This window comes from Giraffa tippelskirchi, chromosome 1 (assembly GCF_054371585.1).
Source record: "Giraffa tippelskirchi isolate mGirTip1 chromosome 1, T2T-mGirTip1v1.2.pri, whole genome shotgun sequence".
NCBI lineage: Eukaryota > Metazoa > Chordata > Mammalia > Artiodactyla > Giraffidae > Giraffa > Giraffa tippelskirchi.
In genome coordinates, this window is record NC_137275.1 from 20,175,297 (window position 1) to 20,200,287 (window position 24,991).

The window sequence follows — 24,991 nt, forward strand, 5'->3', positions numbered from 1 at the left end:
CACCCACGCCGGCACACAGATTTACAGATTGAGAGAGAAATAGAGAAAGAGAGCTAGAGAGGGAAATTATATTCAAGGGGAGGTTTTATTCGGGTCAAAGCCATACTCCCTGGAGGTTTTTGTTTCCCCCCTAATTGAAAACATCTACAATACTTCTGCCAAAGAAACCTGACCACAGGCCGGCCTGGGGATGAGGCCCTCTGGTCTCTAGACCATGCATCACTGACGATCTTGCCTCAAATCTAGGCCCAAGTATAATGTTCTGCTTATCAAATAAAAATAGTAGCAAACAGCAGGATCACCGAAGTGACAGCTACTTGATTCTCAGCCAAAAGATTGTCATTAGGCTTTTAGTCCCCAAATGTTTCATGGAAGTAGCTGGAGTGAGGCTAACTTTAAGGATCTCAGGAGACTCAGGGAAAGGTCTCTCCTACTTGTACTCCCTGGTGCATGGTTTGTATCCCAGTGGGAATGTTCTTGCCTTCTGTAGCCCATCTCCATTTTTTCTTGGAGATTTGAAGTGACAAGGTCTTGTTCAGCTCTTTTATTTCTATTCATTCAAGTCATCCTTGAGATCTAGGACAACAAATAGAGCAAAGACCATTCTGGGGCTGAAAGAGGGGAGGCTGAGGAGGCACCCGTTTCTTCAGCCTGGGTCAGGCTTGGCAAACAGTAGATCACAGGACAAATCTGGCCCTTCATCTATTTGTGTAAATAAAATTTTATTCGAACACAGACATGCTCCTTTGTGCCTATGGCCGCTCCGTCATAATGGCAGAGTTGAGAAGGCATGGCAGTTCACAAAACTGAAGACATTAACTTTCTGGCTCTTTGCGGAAAATGTTTGCTGACCCCCAACCACTAGTGGTTAGTGTTTGAGGACTTTCCTAGGGGTTGGAAACAAGCAATTCAATTGTCAAGACTCCTGAGCCTGTGAAATGAAGTATGAGAGAAACCTCTGGAAAATGATGGTATCAGGACAAATCTGGTCTTTGTATGGTGAGCTCTCTTTGAGAGCTCACCACCCTGGGCGTATCTAAATGTTGAGAGGATATTTTGAATGATACTTCCTAGATGTTGTTGCACAGAACCTTCATTTCCTTCCAAAGCAAAATTGTTTCATGGTGAAAAGATTCCCTTGAGGAAGTAAGCTTTTTCAATACTTGGACTAAATGAAGTTCAAGAGTTTTCTTTACTCCAGGACTTGTAATTTACTCCAGTATTGTGAAATACAAGAGGAATATAATTTGTACAGTGTTTTCCAATCTTACTTGATGATAGAAATATTTCTCTTGGAACATCTAGAAATATCTTATGAGCTACATTTTCTTATGGAACACACTCTAGGAATCCTATCCAGGATCCTAGCACATATGAAATCTATTTTCTCTTTTCAAAATTAATTGCCCCAATTCTCTTTTTTTGGTTGGCAGCACTGACATTTGCTGGGCACAAAACAGCAGTTTGTCTAATTGTTAAATGTCTTGAGATATATATCAGTTGGCAAGTAACAGCTTCTCTGAACCCTCAAATATCTCCTGCATTCCTGGCTATCCTGGCTTCTTCCCCGAGAATGTCTAAATTTCTGTTCATTCTAATAAATAAAGGTTATCATTAGTGGGAGACAGGGAAAGAAGCCCTAGGACCATGCTGTAGGGTTACCTGTGTGTGTTTGGACTAGTCACTGCCTGGGGGCTATAAAGTATTTTGAATATCACTATCCAAGTTCCAATACTTTGGCCACCTGACGTGAGGAGTCTACTCATTGGAAAAGACCCTGATGTTGGGAAAGATTGAGGGCAGTAAGAGAAGGGGGCAAGAGAGGATGAGATGGCTGGATGGCTTCACCGACTCAGAGGATATGACTCTGAGAAAATTCTGGGAGATGGTGAAGGACAGGGAAGCCTGGAATGCTGCAGTCTATGGGGCTGCAAAGAGTTGGACACAACTGAGTGACTGAACAACAACAATAATCCAAATTCCAGCACAAATGTGTCGGTTTTCTAGGCCACTGAGAAATGTCGTGCCTGCCATGATGCAAAAGTCACAGCACTGCTGAAGCCAAACAGCTTATGGTGCCATGTCAAGTTTACCAACATCAGAACCATTTTGTAAATGGGAAACTGGAAGGCTAGAACAATGGCTTCAATTCTCAAGTAGGCATGTTATCTCTCCCAGTCAGCTAAACATGGCATAAAGTAAATGATGAGGAAGTTATCATGGTGTACCTGGAGTACCGTTTAACCCACCCCCCCCCAGCAGCCCCCTGCCCCCATAAGGTAAGGTTTTGAATTTTAACAATTATTAGTAACAAACTAGTGACACATCTGAAAAGTAATTAATCCATATCAGTATGTTAAGGAGTATAAGTCTAATGGGAGACTCAGATGGCAAGTGGCCACTGTAATGTGATGGATAAAGGCTGTGATGGGAAGAAGCACAGAGCTAAGTAGCTCAGCAGGGCTCGGGCAGAAGAAATTGACCATAAAATATTTTCTGGAGGAGAAGACATGAGCCAAATCTTAAAGCAGAAGCTGGTTGTGGGGGAAGGGGGATGGGTGAGGCTGTTCTAGGTAGAGAGAACAGGGTGCTCTGAGCTCACTTCTATTTCTTTTGCCTTTTTCTCCCATTCCTGCCCCTAAAACTTACCTGCTGTTAAAAGCTCAGCTCAAACCCTGTTTGGCTTGAAATCCTCTTCTGCTCTCAATCTGGTGGCTCCCTGCTTTGTGCTATTGTGGATCCTGGTATTGCAGGGAAAGATAAATAATTTTCCCTTTACTCTTTGAGTTCTTATTTGGGAGAACTGTAATAAAAAACACATTAAGAAGAGAAAAACAAACAGAAGTTTACTAACATATTTCTCATGGGATACTCAGAAGAAAATGAATCACTCCCCGGTGTGGCTTAGAATTCAGGATTAAACAGCATCTTATAGGGAAAGCAGAGGAAGGATGCAAGACTCTTAGGAGAGAATAGATGATCTTTAGGAAAGCTGAATGAAGAACTGGTGGGAGCTGGTGACAAGGTTTGTCAGGCTGTGGTGTCACTTCTAGTCCCCTCGCTAGTGATGAGAGTCAGTCTCCTCTAATTGATGAAACTGTGACAGCTGAGTATTTGAGGTGGCAGGTGGGGGAGGGATCTGCCTTTAGGCAGAAAGGAAAGTTCAAAGACACCTCTTCCTGTATCCACTGTTTTTCTTTCTTTCTTTAAAATATTTATTTATTAGGGACTTCCCTGGCGGTTCAGTGGTTAAGACTCCACCTTCCAATGTGGGGGGTGTGGGTTCAATTCCTGGTCACGGAGTTAAGATCCCACATATCTCACGGTCAAAAAACCAAAACCTAAAGCAGAAGCAATATTGTAACAAGTTCAATAAAGGCTTTAAAAATGGTCCACATCAAAAAAATTCTTTAAAAAATTTATTTATTTGACTGCGCTTTTATAGTTGTGGCACACAGGGTCTTCAATCTTTGTTGTGGCATGGAGGATCTAGTTCCCTGACCAGGGATTGAACCCAGGCCCCCTTCATTGGGAACATGGAATCTTAAGCACTGGACCACCAGCGAAGTCCCTGCATCTACTGTTTTTTGAGTACCTTCAGCTCAAAGCAATCCATATACCTAAGTGGCATATTTTGGGGTAGCCTGTCCTGCCAGCCTTCTGTTCTTCCCTTATAGTGTACTCCTAGACTTCTTAGAATTACTATACTGTACACTTGCATTATCTATTCTATTAAATTGCAGTCTCTTTGAGACCAGAGTCTCATTATCTTTTCACATTTTCACCAATACCTTTTATGTTATTTTTGTTAAACAAAAATTATAAAATTGAGTTGGGAAAAGTTCCCATTTGTCTGATCTCCTGCTTCTCATATTTTTTCTTTCTTACCTGCCAGATTCTCTTGTCATGTTCCTTTTGAAACAATGGATGGTACCCTTTCATAGAAAGTATGCATGTTCTTGAAGGGAAAGTACTATGATTGTCTGCATCTTGAGAAGCTGAAACAATTTAACAATTTAACAGACTGAAATATTTTTGGATAATTTTATTATTCACCTAGACAGAGGAAGTGTTCTCTCACATTGTTTTTTCATCTCTTTCCCCCTTTCTCTTATTCTTTGGGTAGCTTTGCCTGCTCTGACAATGCACAAGGCTAAATGACACCCACTCCCATTTTATCTCTTCAACTCAAGTAACCAACCTTGATATCCCAAGATTTCTTATTTCTAGGCCAAGATTGTGGAGTTCGTTTTTGTCTTATTCAGTCACTAAGTCGTGTCTGACTCTTTGCAACTCCATGGACTGGAGCACGCCAGGCTTCCCTGTCCTTCACCATCTCCCCGAGTTTGCTTAAACTCATGTCCATTGAGTCAGTGATGACATCCAACCATCTCACTCTCTGTCGCCCCCTTCTCCTTATGCTTTTAATCTTTCCCAGCGTTAGGGTCTTTTCTAATGAGTTGGCTCCTTGAATCAGGTGGCCAGACTATTGGAGCTTCAGCATCAGTCCTTCCAATGAATATTCAGACTTGATTTCCCTTAGGTTTGACTGGTTTGATCTCCTTGCTTATTTGTTCGAATGACTTTCTATTCAGTCAAGGAGTTGGAGCTTCTCTCGCACAGAACAAGCATGGCTCCCATGAGTCTCTTGGCTCCTGTGTGTGTGGGACAGAGATGTAAAGCTTGTTTATTATACAGTAAGTCCCCTACATAGGAGTGAGAGTGCATTCCGAGAGTGCATTCCTAAGTCCAATTTGTTTGTAAGTTCAACAAAGTTAGCCTAGGTACCCATCTAGGTAACACAACTGATTGTGTATCAGCTACATAATATTTATACTTTAATAGGTTGATAAAACAGAAAAAAATCAAACACAAAAAATAAATAAAACATTTTTGATCTTATAGTACAGTGTCTTGAAAAGCATAGCAGTACCAACTATATCACTGCTGCTTTTATGCTTGCTTCTGGTCATCCTGGGCTTGAAAGAAAGACACTATACTGCATTCTATGCAATAATGTACAGTAAAGTATGCAAAAGCCCAACCACTTGTAGAGGATGCATGAACATGACAATATACACCAGACGCATGAACTAACTTAAGTGATTGAACATACGAATGCATGTTTGCATTTTTGAAAGTCTGCAACTTGAAGGTTTGTATGTAGGGGACTTTACTATTCTTGTGCCACTTAGTATAACAGCAGCCCTACAAGGCAGCTCTTATTATTTCCACCTTATGGAAGAGGTAACTGAGATTCAGAGGGACCAAATGACTTCCTCTAATTGCAAAGTCAAGACCCCAAATTGAGTGTCAAAATCAAAGTGTTGGTCACTCAGTCATGTCTGAATCTTTGCAATCCCATAGTGTATCCTGCCAGGCTCCCCTGTCCATGGAATTCTCCAGGCAAGAATATTGAAGTGGTAGCCATTTCCTTCTCCAGGGGATCTTCCTGACCTAGGGATCTAAACCAGATCTCCTGCACTGCACGCGGATTCTTTACCATCTGAGCCACCAGGGAAACTAAATCGAGCATATCTGACTCCAAATCTGTTCGCATTTATTTCCTCTCAGTTCCATAACATACTTGGGCAAAAAAGACTAAATACTTGTCTATAGGACATGGGTTGTAATGCTGGGCAAGCCATTTCCTGCATTTACCCTTTTTATCAACCAAGAGCAGAACCAGAGGAAAACCAAGAACATTTTCCTGGGACTAGTGTTAAAGGGAGATGGCAGAGCCCTTGGTCCAGAGTTGAGTGATGGTTGAGACATCTGTGGCACCTTCTGATTTCAGAAGCACTTGTACTCTCTGAGACTGGCTGAATCATGAGTGTCTTCAGAGCACATGAAAAATACACAGACAGAAATTTTAAAAGATATTATATGGAAGCCAAGATTCAGAAATCACCCTGATATTTTTCATGTCCTACAAAATGTATCTTCATTCGTAGAAAAAGTAGAACTGCTTTGTATTATTTAGCAATGCAAATGGGCTCCTAAGATTGTCTTGATATTCTTCACTCTTCAGTCCCTGAAAAGCCTGAAAATAGGGTTACCTACAATCTCAATTATGGGCCTCACTTCCCCAAAGATTTTGCTCCTCTTCACATAAGCAGTATTTTTCAGCAGGTTTGCAACACTCAACTGCTGCTGCTGCTGCAACTAGACAAAGTGAAATGGAACAGGACCCAGTGGTCCTTGCTCTCCACATCCTGTGCCTGCCTCTTGTCTGTGGAAAAACTTTAGCCAAAGAAAAAGTTTAATCAGAGAAATGAGAACATGCAGAAACAAAGGAGAACAGTCAAAGGAGAGCAAATAATGTAGTCACCGAGCAAAGTCAAGGACCTTTAGTTCCTTCTCAAGGGCTATAGATAATATTCTGAGCCATATCCTATGAGTTGTCTTTAAGATACTAAAAACCCCACAAGGTAGAAGAAGCTAACTACATGCCGACCAGACAGTAGCCATGACAAGCTGCCACGATTCCAAGAACTGGCCTCAAGGAAATGGGAACAAATCAACCCTGGGACTCAGGATTAACTGTACCTAAAACAACTAAGATGACACTCTTCAGACTACCAATGACCAATTTCATGATGACTGTTAGAGCTGACTGTGCTATTTCTACCTGCTGCCCTTTCTGTTTGTCTGTAAAAGCTCTTGCACCCTGATTGTCCGGGTGGGGGTGGGAATCGGCCTTTGGATGGGCATCCCCTCTTCCCAGTCCCCTACCCCTGGTTGTCAGCATCAAAATAAAGCAAATTTTTCCTTTCCACCAACCTGGACTCTAGTGGCTTTTGAGCAGTGAGCAGCCAGACCCCACTTTCAGCAATAAAAGAAACCTACCTTCCCGGCTGTCCTTCTTTTGCCCTCTCTTTTCCCCAGAGGAGCTTCTGCTTATTTTCCCCCTCTCTCAGTGGGCAATTTTCTGTTTATTTCTCACCCTTCGGATTTTTTTCCCCTCATTTTTTTCTAAACTCAAGGTGTCACAATGTATTAGTTTCTGTATAAATGTTATACTTATTTATCCTTATTTAATTAGAGTTTGTATAAAGCAATTCGGGGATATTATTTGGCAGTGTCATTGTTAGGCTCGTTTCTGTCATTCTAACTAAGCTCCCAGCCTCCCTGGTGAGGCATTTCTTAACATCTGTCCTGAGTTCCCATTGGTGGAGCCTCCCGGGACCCCTCACCACTTCTGTGATACCTCCAGACCCTTCATCTGCCTTGCAGAGCCTGTAGGCAGCACATCACAACCACCCAATGACTGCAAAATGCAGACTTCCATCTGCCTGGTCTGGGAATGATCACTCAACAACTATTGATTAAGCACCTGCCTATATGGCCCTCTGAGCTTTGTGGAAAGCCCAGGTGACTGGGAAAAAATAAAAAGAAGGGGGGGAAAATAACCACACAGTTCTTGTTCTGAGGAAGATTACAGTCTAATAGGGACAGGGGATCTTCCCCACCCAGGGATCAAACCCATGCTCTTATGTCGCCTGCATCGGCAGGCAGGTTCTTACTGCTAGCGCCACCTGGGAAGCCCTGCATAAAGCTGTACATGGATTTTTCACTGCATTGCAGGCAGATTCTTTACCTGCTGAGCCATCAGAGAAGTTACATATATGTATACACATAGCCAATTCACGTTGTTGTACAACAGAAACTAACAGAACATTGTGAAGCAATTATCCTCCCAAAAAATGTAAGTAAGAAAACAATAGGGTTAGCACCTCTAACCCCAACCCCACCCCCTGCATTTGAGGGTCAGCTGCATATGTATAGAGATCTGGAAAAATATTCATCAAATACTAAAAAACGTTTATTATCAGGTGGTAAGATTTGGGATCATCTGCACTTTTCTTTTTTTGTACTTTATTGTTTAAAATTTTTATCATGACTGTGTATCATTTTCATAAAAACAAAGTCATCACTCTAAAAATCTTACTGACGTAAGGTCACTTGCAAAATTACATCCGAAGTCCTAAGAGACACATAGAACCCAGGCCACACACTCTCATTACACATGATGACTTCAGGTGACAGTGGGAAAGTCCAGGTGAATTCTTTGTGAGAGTTTTTAAACACTGTCATCTTGGAGGCCAAGTTAAACGACTGAACTAGCTGGAAAGTAAAAACTGAAGTTTAATTATTTCTTTAACATCAGAAAGTCAAATGCTGTCTGCCAGTCAATAATTTTCTAAGCTTTTTAAAACAAGTTTGATATTCACACATCCAACAACTTTCCACTTGCCTGTTTCTATCCAAGGGAGAAATGAAAACAATTAATAGGTAAACACGAAACCACATACACATTTAAAGCATTTTTTTTTTCAAAACACAAATGGCTTTACTAATGGAAAACACATTCATTACACATACATATAACTTGGTCTTATTAATCCATTTACAAAATACTAAGCTTTTTTTTTTTTTAACCGAGGACCAAATAAAGACTTAATTGAGGTATCACTCAAATTTACTATGAAGAAAAGAGAAAACATGCTTATCTTCACTCATTTGAACCAAATGTTAAATATGACCACTTTGATACTAATTCAAAATGAAATCTTGATGGCCCCATAGTCTAGGAAGTGGTATCAGAGGTTTTTAGTGAGTTTTATGAAGGAAATCACTTTTTCTACATATTAGTATCAAAATAACAGATTCACTGCTTCAATAGAAAGCATATCAATTATATGCACTGAAAATAATCCATCACACTCAGACATTAAACATTATCATTGATCTTTTTTATCAAGAAAACTAGTTAAATTTGCATTTTACTAATTTTTGACTTGACGTTTAAAACATGTATTTGGGGTTTATCTGGGGTTTGGCCACCTACTTACCCACACTATTGTGCCGATGTGTGAAGAGGCCCTGGGAACCTAGATAGTGTGGGGAAGGTAGACTTTGCTTATCTAACTTCAGGAGAATGAATAAGCACTGGATCATTCAGCCCCAAACTAAGATTAACTGCAGACACTGCACTGTTCATTGACTGTTTTAGGTCAAAGGGAGAAAGAGGTTAACATAGATTCATATATATTTTAAGTCAGAAGGCATCTTAGATTTTGTTCTAATTTAAGGCATTTACAGTTCAATTGTGTGGTTTTTTTGAGACGATATACATTTGTTTATTATGTGTGTGTGTGTGTGTGTGTGTGTGTGTGTGTGCTCAGTTGCTTTAGTCGTGTCTGACTCTGTTCAACCCTGTGAACTGTAACCCACCAGGCTCCTCTGTCCATGGGATTCTCTAGGCAAGAATACTGGAATGGGTTGCCATGCTCTCCTCCAGGGGATCTTCCCAACCCAGGGATTGAACTCATGTCTCCTATGTGTCCTGCACTGGCAGGTGGGAAGCCCACATTTATTTATAACAAAGTCTATTTATGCAGTTTCATATACATTGTTAGACAAACATTTCACCAAAATACATCTTCATAGATTACTACCTCAGTAACAGCCTGATATACGTACCACTCTCCACCTACAAGGCTAATTCACCCTATACCCCAATGCCAGCACTTTGTGGCACTCTGTAAATTTTTAACACTTGATGATCTGCTCTTTGATCAATATTTAAATTTCCATTAGGCAAACAACACTTAGGTAATTACAAAATTGAGAAAGAAAGAAAAAAATAATCCTAGATACGTCTGGAGATCACTCAATATTATAAAATTTAATTCCCAAAGGATCAATACAGAGAAGGTTGAGTGACTGAAAACTGTGGGTATCTCATACACTTCATAAGGAGATGTTTTTATTCACTGAAAACTTAATATAAAGAGAAACTCTGGGGCTTCCTTGATGGCTCAGTGGTAAAGAATTCACCTGCAAATGCAGGAGACATGGATTTAATCCCTGATCCAGGAAGATCCCACATACCTTGCAGCAACTAAGCCCATGCACCACAACTATGGAGCCTGGGCTCTAGAGCCCAGGAACTGCAACAAGAGAAGTCTGTGCTCTGCAACAAGAGAAGCCACCGCAGTGAGAAGCCTGAGCACCACAACGGAGAGTAGCTCCTGCTGGCCACAACTGGAGAAAAGCCCGCACAGCAACGAAGACCCAGCACAGATGAAAATAAATAAATAAGAGAAGTTATATTTTAAAAAATAGAGAAACTGACTTTGAAATGATTGTCTGAATTGCTGTTCCAATTTTTCAGTGTGCTTTGTTAGAAAAAAGAGGCTCATTTATAGAATAATTGCATCTTAGAACTGAAAAGGACCTAAGAAATGATTGCACTGAATGTTTTGAGAGTGAGTGAGAGCAAGTGACGTGTTATCTATAACACTTTCCCAATTCTCCAGTGAGAATTAATCTTAAAAATATCCCTTATTTATGATTATCAAACTTTTAGCCATGCCCTAAAGAAAATCTGATGAGTACAAAGTCTTCTTTAAATCTAGTCCATTTCCTTCTAGAATCTTTTCCATTCCCACTATACAGTGTCTTGTCACAATATCCTTTAAAATATTTTAAAAATTGTTGGCTGACACGCCATCATGTCAATTGCACTCATCTTACACGCTAGCAAAGTAATGCTCAAAATTCTCCAAACCAGGCTTCAATAGTATGTGAACTATGAACTTCCAGATATTCAAGCTAGATTAGAAAAGGCAGAGGAACCAGAGATCAGATTGCCAACATCTGTTGGATCATCGAAAAAGCAAGAGAGTTCTAGAAAAACATTTACTTCTGCTTTATTGGCTGTGCCAAAGCCTTTGACTGGGTGGATCACAACAAACTGTGGAAAATTCTGAAAGAGATGGGAATACCAGACCACTCGACCTGCCTCCTGAGAAATCTGTATGCAAGTCAAGAAGCAACAGTTAGAACTGGACATGGAACAACAGACTGGTTCCAAATCGGGAAAGGAGTACGTCAAGGCTGTATATTGTCACCCTGCTTATTTAACTTCTATGCAGAGTACATCATATGAAATGCTGGACTGGATGAAAAGCTTGAATCAAGATTGCCGGGAGAAATATCAATAACCTCATATATGCAGATGACACCACCCTATGGCAGAAAGTGAAGAAGCACTAAAGAGCCTCTTGATGAAAGTGAAAGAGGAGAATGAAAAAGCTGGCTTAAAACTCAACATTCAAAAAATTAAGATCATGGCATCTGGTCCCATCACTTCATGGCAAATAGATGGGGAAACAATGGAAACAGTGAGAGACTTTATTTTTGGGGGCTCCAAAATCACTGCTGATGGTAACCGCAGCCATGAAATTAAAAGATGCTTACCCCTTGGAAGAAAAGCTATGACCAATCTAGACAGCATATTAAAAAGCAGAGACATTACTTTGCCAACAAAGGTTCATCTAGTCAAGGCTATGGTTTTTCCAGTGGTCATGTATAGATGTGAGAGTTGGACTACAAAGAAAGCTAAGCACCGAAGAATTGATGCTTTTGAACTGTGGTGTTGGAGAAGACTCTTGAGAGTTCCTTGGACTGCAAGGAGATCCAACCAGTCCATCCTAAAGGAGATCAGTCCTGGGTGTTCATTGGAAGGACTGATGTTGAAGCTGGAACTCCAATACTCTGGCCCCCTGATGAGAAGAACTGACTCATTGGAAAAGACCCTGATGCTGGGAAAGATTGAAGGCAGGAGGAGAAGGGGATGATGGAGGATGAGATGGATGGATGGCATCACCGATTCAATGGACATGAGTTTGAGTAAACTCCAGGAGTTGGTGATGGACAGAGAGGCCTGGTGTGCTGCAGTCCATGGCGTCGAAAAAAGTCAGACACGACTGAGCAACTGAACTGTACTGAACTGATGATTATATTTCAGGACTAATTTCTAGAGGTGGAGTTCTTGTTGAAAGACAGGGATTGTTAATCTGCTTATCAGAAAATACACACAATAGCAGCTTAGGAAGATACCAATTTATCTTTCTTGACTGCAGCACTTCATACTTAACACAAATGCACAAATCATGTTATCTCTGGTGGTAAAACTAGTTGAGGACATGCCTGAATCATTATAGAGATAAGAAACCCAAATCCAGATTGTGTGGTTGAATTGCCCAAGTTCTCATAATTAGTGGCTGAGTTAAAGTTAGAATGAGGCTTTTCTGCTGTTATTCTTTATACAGTCCTTAACCAAATATGTGTATTATCATTATGTGTGTTATATGTGTTAGTCACTCAGTTGTGTCCAACTCTTTGCAACCCCACAGACTGCAGCCTGCCAGACTTCTCTGTCCATGGAACTCTCCAGGCAAGAATACTGGAGTGGATTGCTATTCCCTTCTCCAGAGCCCAACCCAGGGATCAAACCCTGGTCTCCTGCATTGTAGGCAGATTCTTTACCTTTTGAGCTACAGGGAAGTCCTATTATCATGGGTCTAACTATTTATTTTTAAAGATATTTATAGATGGACACTAAGATGTCAAGGTGCTCAGTATTTTATGCTGTGCCTTTTCCTTTATTTAGGAACTTTCCTTTTCTCCTCCTCATCCATGTACCAGAGATTCTTAACTTGCAGTATTAGTATCATCTTGTTAGCTTGTTAGAAATGTAGAATCTCAGGCTCTATCCAAGTCAATGAGTCAGAATCTGCATTTTAAGAAGATCCCTGGGTAGTTTACAGGCACATTAAAATTTGAGAAGTATTGTACTAAAACACGTGGGTCATCTTTCCTGCAACAAGTAGCCAGTTTCTGTTTTGTTTTTTTTTTAATTGTCATAATAGAAGAGAATAAAAACATGTATTAACATTTTGACTTGAATTGATGGATTTTATCTTTCCCCAAAATATGACTAAATAGTTCCTGGACAGTCATAAGGTGGACCATAATAAAGAAAACCTTTATTTTCTATGCTGTTGTTTAGTCACTAAGCTGTGTCTGACTTTTTTGTGGCCCACTGGACTGTAGTCCACCAAGCTCCTCTGTCCATGGGATTTCCCAGGCAAGAATACTGGAGTGGGTTGCCATTTCCTTCTCCAGGGAATCTTCCTGACCCAGGGATCAAACTTGCATCTCTTGCATTGGCAGGTGGATTCTTTACCACTGAGCCATCAGGGAAGCCCTAGTGCAATAATATATTTGAGGATTTTTTTCTCTGGAAGTCAGTCTCTACCATAAAAGCAGCAAACCTGATCACAAAATTAAAAAAAACAGAAATTTAAAAGTTCAGACTATTAAAAAGAATTTATTTGGTAAAACCAAGTATCTTTTGCTTTCTTTTGAGGATGTTTCTAGAGGCTGGATTGATGATATATCTTAAAGTCACATCTAGTGAAGTTAGGAACATAATATAGATTCTTATCCCTGGCAAACTTTATTGCAAATAGAAGTATCGTTCATTGCTCAGCCTTCTAAACGGTATTCAAATTTATGCCAATCGCCCTTAAAATAGTTCTTGCTCATTTGATGCATATGAATGGTGGAGAAAATCTTTGAATGAGAACTGTCAGGGAAAAGCTGAATCTTTTGTTACCTTGTGGTGGCCTTCTATGTTCTACCTTTGTTGTTCATTAAGATGAGTTTCATTTTTTCTTTAGATGGCTTGTGTGTGATAGGAAAACCTAAAGGGTTCATAGAATTCTTTTTTTTTAAGATTGAGATCTCTATTTTGATGTACCTCTAGGAAGGGTCCATTGTTTTTTGGGAAGACTGATATGCTGGCTATAATGGAGGAAAAGGAGGCCACTGTAGAGGGTATACACCCATTGACTAAAGTCTCAAAACTTCAGGAGTCAGAAGAAAATGCTTAATTCAACATTTCTGACTTCCAAAGAGTTAGTGTGAAAGGAGCCTTGAAATTTCAATAATTAAAAACAAACCCTTGTAAAACAGAAATTATAGGAACTCCTAATATTTAACACATTTTTTTAAAGTCACTTTGTCAGTTTAGTGCCAATTTGCTGTAGGATACAAAAACAGTTGGGAAAAGTTTTGCTTTCCAAATAGGAGATCCATTAATTTGGACTTTATGAAACCAAATAACTATTTTTGATTATCATCCACTTATCTCTCCCCCATCCCCTGACCCTGACCCCATAAAAATGTACCACTGGATATTGATTCAATATTCCTTGCCCTTGTAGAGAAAAACCAGTTAAACTGCTTACCCACAAAAACTGTTTCTTTTCCATCTCACTCCAAACTTCTTTAACTTATGGAATAACAGTTCCATTTTCCAAAATGCTTTCAGAGAAAAAGACTAATTCTAGCTTAACTTCTTTTTTAAAAAAATTATAGCCAAAGGGGATTTTCTCCCTCAATTCCGCTCTTGGTAAAATTGATTTCTTCTTTACAATGTTGATAATCAATAAAAGTCTTTACTCAAACTCCCCAAAGCACCCGTGGTAACCTAGTCCTTCGATAAATCTAGGGCCTCTCCCAGGGGTTTCCAGGCCAAGCCACCCCACCACTTTTATGGTGATATATGAGCATCAGATCCAGGGACTTACCCAACATTCTCTAAATTAAAAGTCATTGGAGCAGGTAGTTTAAGGAACAGATTTATAACAAGTTTCAAATGAAACAAAGGTATCCCTCACAGCTGTGAGCCATCTGCAACCAATTTTCTCATACTCGGGGTATATTGAAGATAAATATTTTCCCCATACCCACCCCACCCCCTCAGCACACACAGAGACTCGTATAACATGCCACCCAGAGGAACCTTAACATTTCCGAAGTGAACAGCTGCTCAGCCTCCCTTTGGCCTTTCTCTTGTAGTTCATATCAATTTCAAATCATTGCTACACTTATTATGCAGACCCTAACCTTATTGTTGAGCCTGAACATGCTGGTTGGAAATGTAAGGATCATTTAATTGCCACGAGGTTCACAGCTATGACTGATTATTCGATGTGGTGGTGAGTAATACTAGAATCACAGTCTGGAGAATGTCCCAAAAGAGTGCAGAGATAGATAGGGATACAGAGCAATATATTCCAGTGGTCCAGAACAGGGCTGGGCTCTGACAGACCTGGGTTAAGGCTTTCTCCTAGCTGTGTAAATTTGGCCTCCATTTTCTCAATTATAACCTGTGGTAGTGGTTTAGTCTCTAAGTTGTGTTCGACTCTTTTGACCCCATGGACTGTAGCCTGCCAGGCTCCTCTGTCCATGGGATTCTCCAGGCAAGAATGCTGGAGTGGGTTGCCATTTCCTTCTCTAGGGAATCTTCCAGACCCAGAGACTGAACCCAGGTCTCCTGTATTGCAGGCAGATTCTTTACCAACTGAGCTACAAGGGAATCTTTTTAATTATAACCTGAGGATATGAATAGTACTTGCCTCAGGGTTCTTGGGAAGATTAAATATGATAATGTACAGAAAATCTCCAGAAGATATTTCACCTTCAATAAAGATTAGTTATTATTGTTATCTTCATGAATGATATGGAGGAGGCAATGGCACCCCACTCCAGTACTCTTGCCTGGAAAATCCCATGGACAGAGGAGCCTGGTAGGCTGCAGTCCATGGGGTCTCGAAGAGTCGGACATGACTGAGCAACTTCACTTTCACTTTTCGCTTTCATGCATTGGAGAAGGAAATGGCAACCCACTCCAGTGTTCTTGCCTGGAGACTCCCAGGGACGGCGGAGCCTGGTAGGCTGCCGTCTATGGGGTCGCACAGAGTCGGACACGACTGAAGCGACTTAGCAGCACCAGCAGCATGAAAGATAATATGTTCCGTGCTACTTTTAATAACCATGATGTCATACAATAATCTCTTTGATCTGTCATCTCATAGCACTACATCCCACACTACACAACACAAACTTTGTTTATCCCAGTATTTACTTCTCTAAGTGTCCTTCACAGCACATCAGGATTCCGTAAGCTCTAACATCTCCTTCTTTCTCTTTCTATCGAGAACAAGAGAAATGCTAGGTTGAAAACAATCTAATAGTCTTTTCTGCAGAACTTCACAGAGCCTTTAATATACTGATTGTCACTGTCAATTTCAGCGAGGTGGTGGCAGCTGTGGTTAATTTTATGGTGGGAATTATAGTTTACACTGCTTCACATTCTTTACCAAAGAATACTTTTTTATTTGTTCATTTTTCACATAATATCCATTCAGGTGGTTTACTAAATGGTTTGAAGTTGCTGTGTGTCTTAGTCCACTTGGGCTGCTATAACAAAAATATGGTGAACTGGAAAGCTTAAACACAGAAATTTATTTCCCACAGTCTGGAGACTGGGGAGTCTAAGACCAGGGTGCCTGCCGATTAGGTGAAATGAGAGCCTATTTCATGTGTCATAACCAGTTGTCTTCTTGCTGTGTCCTGACCTAGAAGAAGGGGCAGGGAGCTCTCTATGGTGTCTTTTATTAGGGCACTAATCCCATTCATGAGGGATCCGTCCTCAAGAACTAATCATCTCCCCACCCCACATGTCATTGCACTGGAGATTAGGTTTCAACATATGAATCTAGTGGAAGGTGCACAAAAATCCAGTCTACAATAGTGTGGGGGTGCGTGTGTGCTTGTGGGTGCACAGTCTCTAAGTCATGTCTGACTCTTTGCAACCCCATGGGCTATAGCCCCCCAGATTCCTCTGTCCATGGGATTTTCTAAGCAAGGATACTGGAGTGGGTTGCCGCTTCCATCTCCAGGGGATCTTCCCAATCCTGGGATCGAACCCACGTCTCCCGGGTCTCCTGCGTCAGCAGATGGATTCTTTACCACTGAGCCACGTGGAAAGCACATAACATTGTGATATAAATGTGAAATAGTTAATTTTTTTCAGTTACCTCCTTCAGTTACACACCTTATGCCATAATAATATGGCCAGATCCCATAGCTTTCTAATCATCCTATTCCAATGTAATTCAATTAAAAACTCAATCTCCTATCCAGAGTGGTACTGTGCATCATTCTGCTCCCCCTGCACAGGCATTCAAAATGGGGGGGGGATGTTGGTTTGCCCTATTGTTGAAGTGAAAAGGAAAAAAGAGGAATGAGTTTTTCTCTTTCCCTTTCCTGAGAACAAAGAAGATAAAGAGAACAGTAAGTAGGACTGAACTTTCTTAGTTTTTTTTACTTTAACTGGTCCTAACTCTGTAACTAAGTTTGCTTTTCTGCCTCCTAACTCTGCAAGATGAGATAGTTAGATGGCATCAAAGACTCAATGGACATGAGTTTGAGGAAATTCAGGGAGAGAGTGAAAGGTCAGCCTGCTGTGCTGCAGTTCATGGGGTTGCAAAGAGTTGGACATGACATAGTGACTGAACAACAACAACAACTCTGCAGGAGCTACAGTTCACATTTTTTCCTATGACTCTATGTTAAATACATCCCCTATCTGTTATTTACCCTTAAAACACCCTTCCCTTTGTAGTCACATATCAGAAAGAAGGCCACAGGGCCCCCAAACTGCCGGACTCAATTACTGGGCCACTGACGCCAGTTTATGATTGTCTTTGAAACAGTGCAAGAGGAAGAAATCAAGGTCCCATCACCTTTGTTCCTCATCACTGGCTCCTGACTGCAAGCACTTGCCTTATGTAAGCTCCTAGACTCCTCAGGGCAGGGTTGAGTGTATGCACAGTTCTTGAGGCGTGAGGGTACTGTGTTCCCCTTTCTGCTGGCTGAGAGTTAAAACCACCTTTCTATTTCCTCCAAACGCTTCGATGGGCGGAGAAGGCCAAGATTTTGTTCAGCAACACTATCACCTCTCCTTTCCATCTTCGTCTGGGTTTTATTTTATCTGTGTTGGAATAGAAGAGAAAAACTAAAGGTTACAAAGAGCAAATGTTCTTTTTTTTTCTGTGTAAGTGGAAATGTAATTTAATACACTATTGTGAGTCACTTTGCAGGGGACCTGTTTAACTGAAACCCTGTGTGTGATTTGGCATGACAGACATTCAAATGCTGATTCTCTCATAGGGCCCTTGTTTACATTCTCTGAGATGTGGATCTTCACTGCATAGTGCATGGATGAACTCCTGGATCGATCTCTTCCAACATTTCTCAGTTCCCACCTGCATGGGGGACTCTACAGCCTCTTGCTTCTAGAGATCCCTCATCAACTGACTGCCCTCCCAGGTGGGGTGCTGACTCAAATCCAGTGACCTTCATGAGCATACAGGTTGGTCCACTGCCACTCCTGTCCACATTGCCTCCTTGCTCAAGTTCTCTGCAACCTAGTTGAGACAGCTACAGATGGTAGACCAGCAAGCCTACTGAATAAGTAGACATTTGACAAGGGAGTTAGAAGTCTGTCTTTCCTTCTGAAAGGAAGAGATGTCTATTCCCTCCTTCTGCCAATTTCTAAAGGAGTCTCAACTAGCACCTTCTTTACTTGGTTTTTGGCGCGAGGAGGCAATCCCTCTTTTCACAGCGGGGAGAGGGAAGTGCTGTGATACTGAAATGGATCAGGACCCTATGGTCCTTGTCCTCCACACCTTCTGTCTGCCTTTTGTCTGTGGAAAAAATTTTGTTGTTGCTGTTCAATCACTAAGTCATGTCCAACTCTTTGTGATCCTGTGGAAAAACTTAAGCTAAAGAATAAGTTTAATCAAAGAAGTGAGTAGATGCAAAAGCAAAGAAAAACAGTAGACAGGACAAAACAATAATAATTTAGTCAGTAAGCAAATGCAATGACCCAAGTCAAGGACATTAGTCCTATATGGTTAATATTCTGAGGCATATATCCTGCGAACTATCTTCAGTTCAGTTCATTTCAGTTGCTCAGTCGTATCTGACTCTTTGCGACTCCATGGACTATAGCACGCCAGGCTTCCCTGTCCATCACCAACTCCCGGAGTTTGCTCAAACTCATGTCCATCGAGTAGGTGATGTCATCCAACCATCTCATCCTCTGTCATCCCCTTCTCTTCCTGCCTTCAATCTTTCCCAGCATCAGGGTCTTTTCCAATGAGTCAGTTCTTCGAATCATGTGGCCAAAGTATTGGAGTTTCAGCTTCAGCAGTAGTCCTTCCAATGAACATTCAGGACTGATTTCCTTTACGATCGACTGGTTTGATATCCTTGCAGGCCAAGGGATTCTCAAGAGTCTTCTCTACCACCACTGTTCAAAAGCATCAATTCTTTGGTACTCAGCTTTCTTTATGGTCCAACAGTCACATCCATACATGACTACTGGAAAAACCATAGCTTTGACTAGACAAACAATAGCTTTGTCAGTAGTGAACTATCTTATAGATACTGAAACCCCCACCAGGTGGAAGAAGTTTTACTACATGATGACCAGACTATAGCCATGACACGTGAAAGTGAAAGTGAAAATGAAGTCGCTCAGTCGTGTCCGACTCTTTGTGACCCTATGGACTGTAGCCTACCAGGCTTCTCCGTCCATGGGATTTTCCAGGCAAGAATACTGGAGTGGGTTGCCATTTCCTTCTCCAGGAGATCTTCCCAACCTAGGGATCGAACCCAGGTCTCCCGCATTGCAGGCAGATGCTTTACCTTCTGAGCCACCAGGGAAGCCCATGACATAAGCTGCCACAATTCTGAGAATTGGCCTCAAGGAAATGGGAACAAACGGACCCATGGAACTGACTAACTGTGCCTAAAACAATCAAGATGGCGCTGGCTAGACCACTGATGACCAATTGCAAGATGACTGTCAAAACTGACTGTGCTGTTTCTGCATGTAGTCCCCTCTCTCTGTCTATAAAAGCTCTTGCTCCCTGACTGTCAAGGGTGGGTAGTCACCCTTTGGACAAGCGCCCACCCCCACCCTTATACCCTGCCCCGGTTGCTGGCATCCAAAATAAAACAACTTTCCTTTCTACCAATCTGGCCTCTTTATTGACTTTTGAGTGTCAAGCTGCCAGACCCCACTTTCGGTTACAATACTATGGTGAGAGCTTTGGTACTTTTTGCCCTTGAACTGATGCCTCCTCTTCCCCTCTTCTTTTTCTATGCATTCTTCATCCATAGAAAATGGGGTTGGTGGGACTTCCCTGGTGGTCCGGTGGTTAAATCTCCACCTTGCAATGCAGGGGACGAGGGTTCAATCCCTGGTTGGGGAACTAAGATCCCACATGTCACAGGGCAACTAAGCCTGCACATTCTGGAGCCTGTGAGCCACAGCTAGAGAGTCCGTGTACCTCAGCCAAAAAAAAAAAAAAGATTCCCGCATGATCCAACAAAGATCCTGCATGGCACAACTAAGACCCAATGCAGTCAAATAAGTTAATTAAAAAAGAAAATTGGTTTGGGCTTGGGTGATGATGGCAGTTAGAAGTAGTTCAGCTGCCACTTACTAAGCCCTAAATATAGTAAGAATCTGGTTTCTGATTACTTACAATTCTCTTTATTCTTTAGAACATGGGTTATTCTTGACTTGGGTCCTGTTCAGCAGAAAAGTTTGCAACAATTGTTAAGTTCTTATAGGATGCTGGGAGCCTATGAGACGCAGTTCAGCAGATGCCAGACTCTAGGTTTCCTGGAGATAGGGACGGTGATTGTCTTACTCATTTGCATCCCACAGTACTTAATAGAAGCTCAGTGAATGTTTGTTAAATGAACACATGAATGAATAAATGATCCAGCCTAGACATTCTTTAAATTTTAGAAAAGATAAGAATCACTTGTGATTTCCTTGGTGGTTCAGTGGCTAAGACTCTGTGCTCCTCATGCAGGGGGCCTGATTTTGAGCCCAGTCAGGAAAACAGATCTCACATGCTGCAACCTAAACCTGGTGCAGCTAAATAAATCAATAAATATTTTAAAAAAGAATCACTCGGGGAGGTCTTTTTTTTTTTTTTTTTTAAGTACAGACGCTTTGGCCTCGCTGGCAGAGGATCTCACTTAATAGTTCTGGAGAGATGGGACACACTTTGAGACATACTGGCTAGTCCATAGGCAGATTAACCCTGTGTGGTTCTACATTTACTGGGTAATGATTGCTTAAACACATGTTTTTAATGCTGATTTCAGCAACTTTCTCCTGATTGCATATGGAAAAAGATATATATATATATATATATGTAGACATGCAGGCACAAATGCATACACATCACACATAGGTAAAGAGAGGAGAAGGAATATGATACAGGATTGATGTCTGAATCAATACTTTGGGACTCATGAAAACATCATCTCAAGGAAAATGTCCTTGGAAAACCCTCTAACCATTTTTGACTTTTACATATGGGTAAAAGCTCCTTTCCTAATGACGATTAAGTCACCTGTCTGTTTGCTCAAATCAAAAGTCCTTAATTCCCAGGGTTCATGTCTGTGATGAAACCCAGGAAGGAGCCACGGGTGGGGCTGTGATGCTTCCACTTTGCAGATGGTACCAGTTATAAAAATAAATGATGAATTTGACTTTCTGGAGTTTTCAGTACAATGTATTTTATAAGCACAGAATAAAAATTGTAACCCCAATAATTTGAAAGAGTATAGATGTAGAAAATCTACTTATATTCCGGGGATATGTGAATCCCAAAGAATCTGATTTAACTGAGAAAGATTTGAACAGGCAAAGCCAATATTTTTAACAGAAATGAACTCAAACACGTACAACTTGTCTATTTCCTGTATTTCTTGCAGAGATTTTTTTATTGAAATAAATATACCTGTAGCAAAATGAACTTCATACATTTGCTCTTATTTTAAAGCTGCATAACTGAAAGTCGGTTAGAAACAGTATAACCATTCTAAAATATATTTATTATTTGAAATAAAGTTTTAATTACAATCATGTAATACATAGTCATAGAAGTTAATTTCACCAGATTAGGTTATTATTTTTCAAGTCATGTTGTTTTCATATGTTTTCTAGGCAGTTAGAGGACATTACATAACATTTTACAATCAGATAAAGCTGACATCTCAGAGACAAGCAAGCAAGATAGAAGTGAAGGTGGTCACAATTTCATGGGTTTAAAGTGGTGAACTTATCAAAGCAAAAGTCAGGAGGAACCTCCAGTCTTCAAGTGCATGCGTTATGAAATAGACCCAAAAGCCCCTTTGTCTCAAAGATGCAGCTTAGCATGAGAGTTGTGACAGTAAGAAGGAAACTCCAAGGGGTTGATACCAAAGATTTCTTAGATACAAGCAGAGACTCAAAGATTCATGAGATAATGTAAATCATGGGATTAAAAAATATGTCTTACCAAGAAATAAATCATCAAAATTCAAATCTTCCTTCACGAAAAGCAAAACGTCACTTGTATATCTTGCTGTGCCCATCGCCTCTCCTCACCTCCCTTTTTCCTCCATCCTCTCCCTCCCTTTCTTCCTTCCTTCTTTCAATTTTGTTTTGTAACTTCAGATTGTTAATGTCTGTATGGACAGACTTAAACTGCTTATAAGTCTGTTCAAACAGACATTAACAATCTAAAGTTAACCACTGACAGGGAAGCTCCAATATTCTCAACAGTGAAGAATCCGCCCGTGATGCAGGAGACGTAGGTTCAATCCCCAGTCTGGAAAGATCCCTTGGAAAAGAAAATGGCAATCCACTCCAGTATTCTTGACTGGGAAATCCCATGAACAGAGGAGCCTGGCGGACTACAGTCCATGAAGTTGCAAAAGTGACTAAACAAGAACAGCAGCAACAGTAACATCAAAACCACTTATGAGGGAGAGACTAGAGTCTGGATAATAAAAATGAGCCACTACTCTGTCGCTAAGTTCTAGAAGAGAGGTCTTTCTTGAGTCTCTGTTAATACTCTGGCCCTTTGGGGACATGTGTGGGAGGGGAGAGAAAAAACCTGGGGAAAGAAATGGGATCAGGCATTTGTAATCACTTACAATGTCTATTCAGGGTGGGCTCGTTTACTTGTCCAAAGCATTCCTGAAGTTTTAATTCCTTTCAACACTGAGCTCTAAGTACTTCTAGAGTGGTCATAAAAGATCTAGTTTGATCTAGACTTCAAGGACAGCCTTCAGACATCAACAGAAAATCTGGATCATCTTTGTAGCGTCTCAGAGAAGAAGCTGGGACAAAGCAAAGTCTAGGAGTCCCTGGAGGGCAGGACACGGCTTGTGAAGTCACTTCAATCTGACTGTAACCCCCGATGGCTCAGATATTGCCCAAAGCTCAGCGCTGTTTATTGGCCGAAGGTGGTGGCATTTGTACAGCCTAGGTGGTACATTTTGATCTAACCACTTCCCAAATATGTTATGATTAAAATTGATCTTTTAATCTTTTAAAAATAATGCAATGAATCTAAGTGTTGTCGATCTCTCCCCCCAAACTGAAAAACTAATCAATCAATAAATCAATAAAAATGAACCCCAAATCAAAACACCAAAACTCCCTGGGTGTAATTTCTAACACTGAAAGTAACATACTTGCCACTTCATTACCTGACATTGTGTTCAAAGCCCTGCCAGGACCCTGGCTGGTACCACTACAGGAAGCTGTTAGCTTACTGAACAAGGAAAAAAAACGAACCTCTTATGGGATATGAATCCATAGTTTACAAGTCTAGAGGATTCTTTTATCATGCTGACTGATTAATGGTTGTGAAAGGGAAATTTTAAAACATACTCTATCTTTAGGGTTCTCTGCAACTGCTAGGAATGAAAAAAATTCAAGTCTAATGAAATGTTTTAAAATGTTCTCACTGCTGTTTTTCTTTCTTTTACTTATTTATTTTTTTTTTTGCTTTGATTCTTTAGTAGAGTACTCAACAGAAAACAAAACATAAAAATGCACAGCATGATTACGACCTAAAATTACGGTTGTGAATCACTATTAAGCATATGTATATGCATCCCACATGAGGCTGACAATGATACCCAGACACTTTGCTACTGAACAAACACAGAATCATCTTGTATTTTACTGCCAAATTTCTTTTTCAAGTGTAAAACTCCAATCCATTCCTTTACTCATTTTTATTAATTCACAGTGGTAGTGTAGTTCCTAGTGATCCACTGTAGATTGATGATTTTACAACTATTCACAGGCTGGGTTGTTCTTCCTCATGATCTATCAGAGGAGTCTCTGTCAATAAAAAAAAAAAAAAAGAGAGAGAGAGAGAGAGAGATGCTGGAAACAGGCTGGGTACTGAAATGGGGATCAAAAGTATATGTATGTCTATGTGTGTCTTTTTAAAACTGATATGCATCTCTAAAACTGAAAGCCAAATAGAAATTATTTCTTTTCTTTGTTCACAATCTGAATCCAACAAATAGATAAAGTGAAATTTTATGACTCAAATAATTAAATGAATATTTTTATCAAATTATTTTCTATTTCTTAAGTGACTCCTCTGCCTTTTCTAAACCCATCTTGTTCATCTGAAAGTTCTCGGTTCACATACTGTTGAAGCTTAGCTTGAAGGACTTTGAGCATAGCCTTACTAACATGTGAAATGAGCACAACTGTTTGGTAGTTTGACCATTCTTTGGCATTTCCTTTCTTTGGGATTGGAGTGAAAACTGACCTTTTCCAGTCCTGTGGCCACTGCTGAGTTTTCCAAATTTGCTGGTATATTGAATGCAACACTTTAACAGCATATCTTTTAGGATTTGAAATAGCTCAGCTGGAAATCCATCACCTCCACTAGCTTTGTTCGTAGTGATGCTTTCTAAGGCCCACTTGACTTCACATTCCAGGATGTCTGGCTCTAGGTGAGTGATCACACCATCATGATTATCTGGGTCATGAACATCTTTTTTGTACAGTTCTTCTGTGTATTCTTGCCACCTCTTCTTAATCTATTCTGCTTCTGTTAGGCCATTTATTGTGCCCATCTTTGTATGAAATGTTCCCCTTTGGTAGTTTCAATTTTCTTGAAGAGATCTCTAGTCTTTCCCATTCTATTGTTTTCCTCTATTTCATTGCATTGTTCATGTTGCTTTCTTATCTCTCCTTGCTATTCTCTGGAACTCTGTATTCAGTTGGGTATATCTTTTCTTTTCTCCTTTGCCTTTCGCTTCTTTTCTTTTCTAAGCTATTTATACAGCTTCCTCAGACAAACACTTTGCTTTCTTGCATTTCTTTTTCTTGGCTGGGGCAGATTGAGGGCAGGAGGAGAAGAGGGCAATAGAGGATAAGTGGACATGAGTTTGA

The 24,991-nt window shown here is 40.6% G+C and overlaps 1 long non-coding RNA gene across 1 annotated transcript; it reads right to left on the reverse strand.

Annotated features, from left to right (window-relative positions):
- Positions 1-704: 704 nt before the first annotated feature.
- Positions 705-17,576, reverse strand: LOC145543157 (uncharacterized). Its single transcript, XR_014080501.1, has 4 exons — positions 17,491-17,576; positions 3,889-3,998; positions 2,650-2,741; positions 705-931 (listed from the first exon to the last, which is right to left on the reverse strand). It is a non-coding gene; the product is annotated as an uncharacterized LOC145543157 (long non-coding RNA).
- Between the last annotated feature and the right edge of the window lie 7,415 nt (positions 17,577-24,991).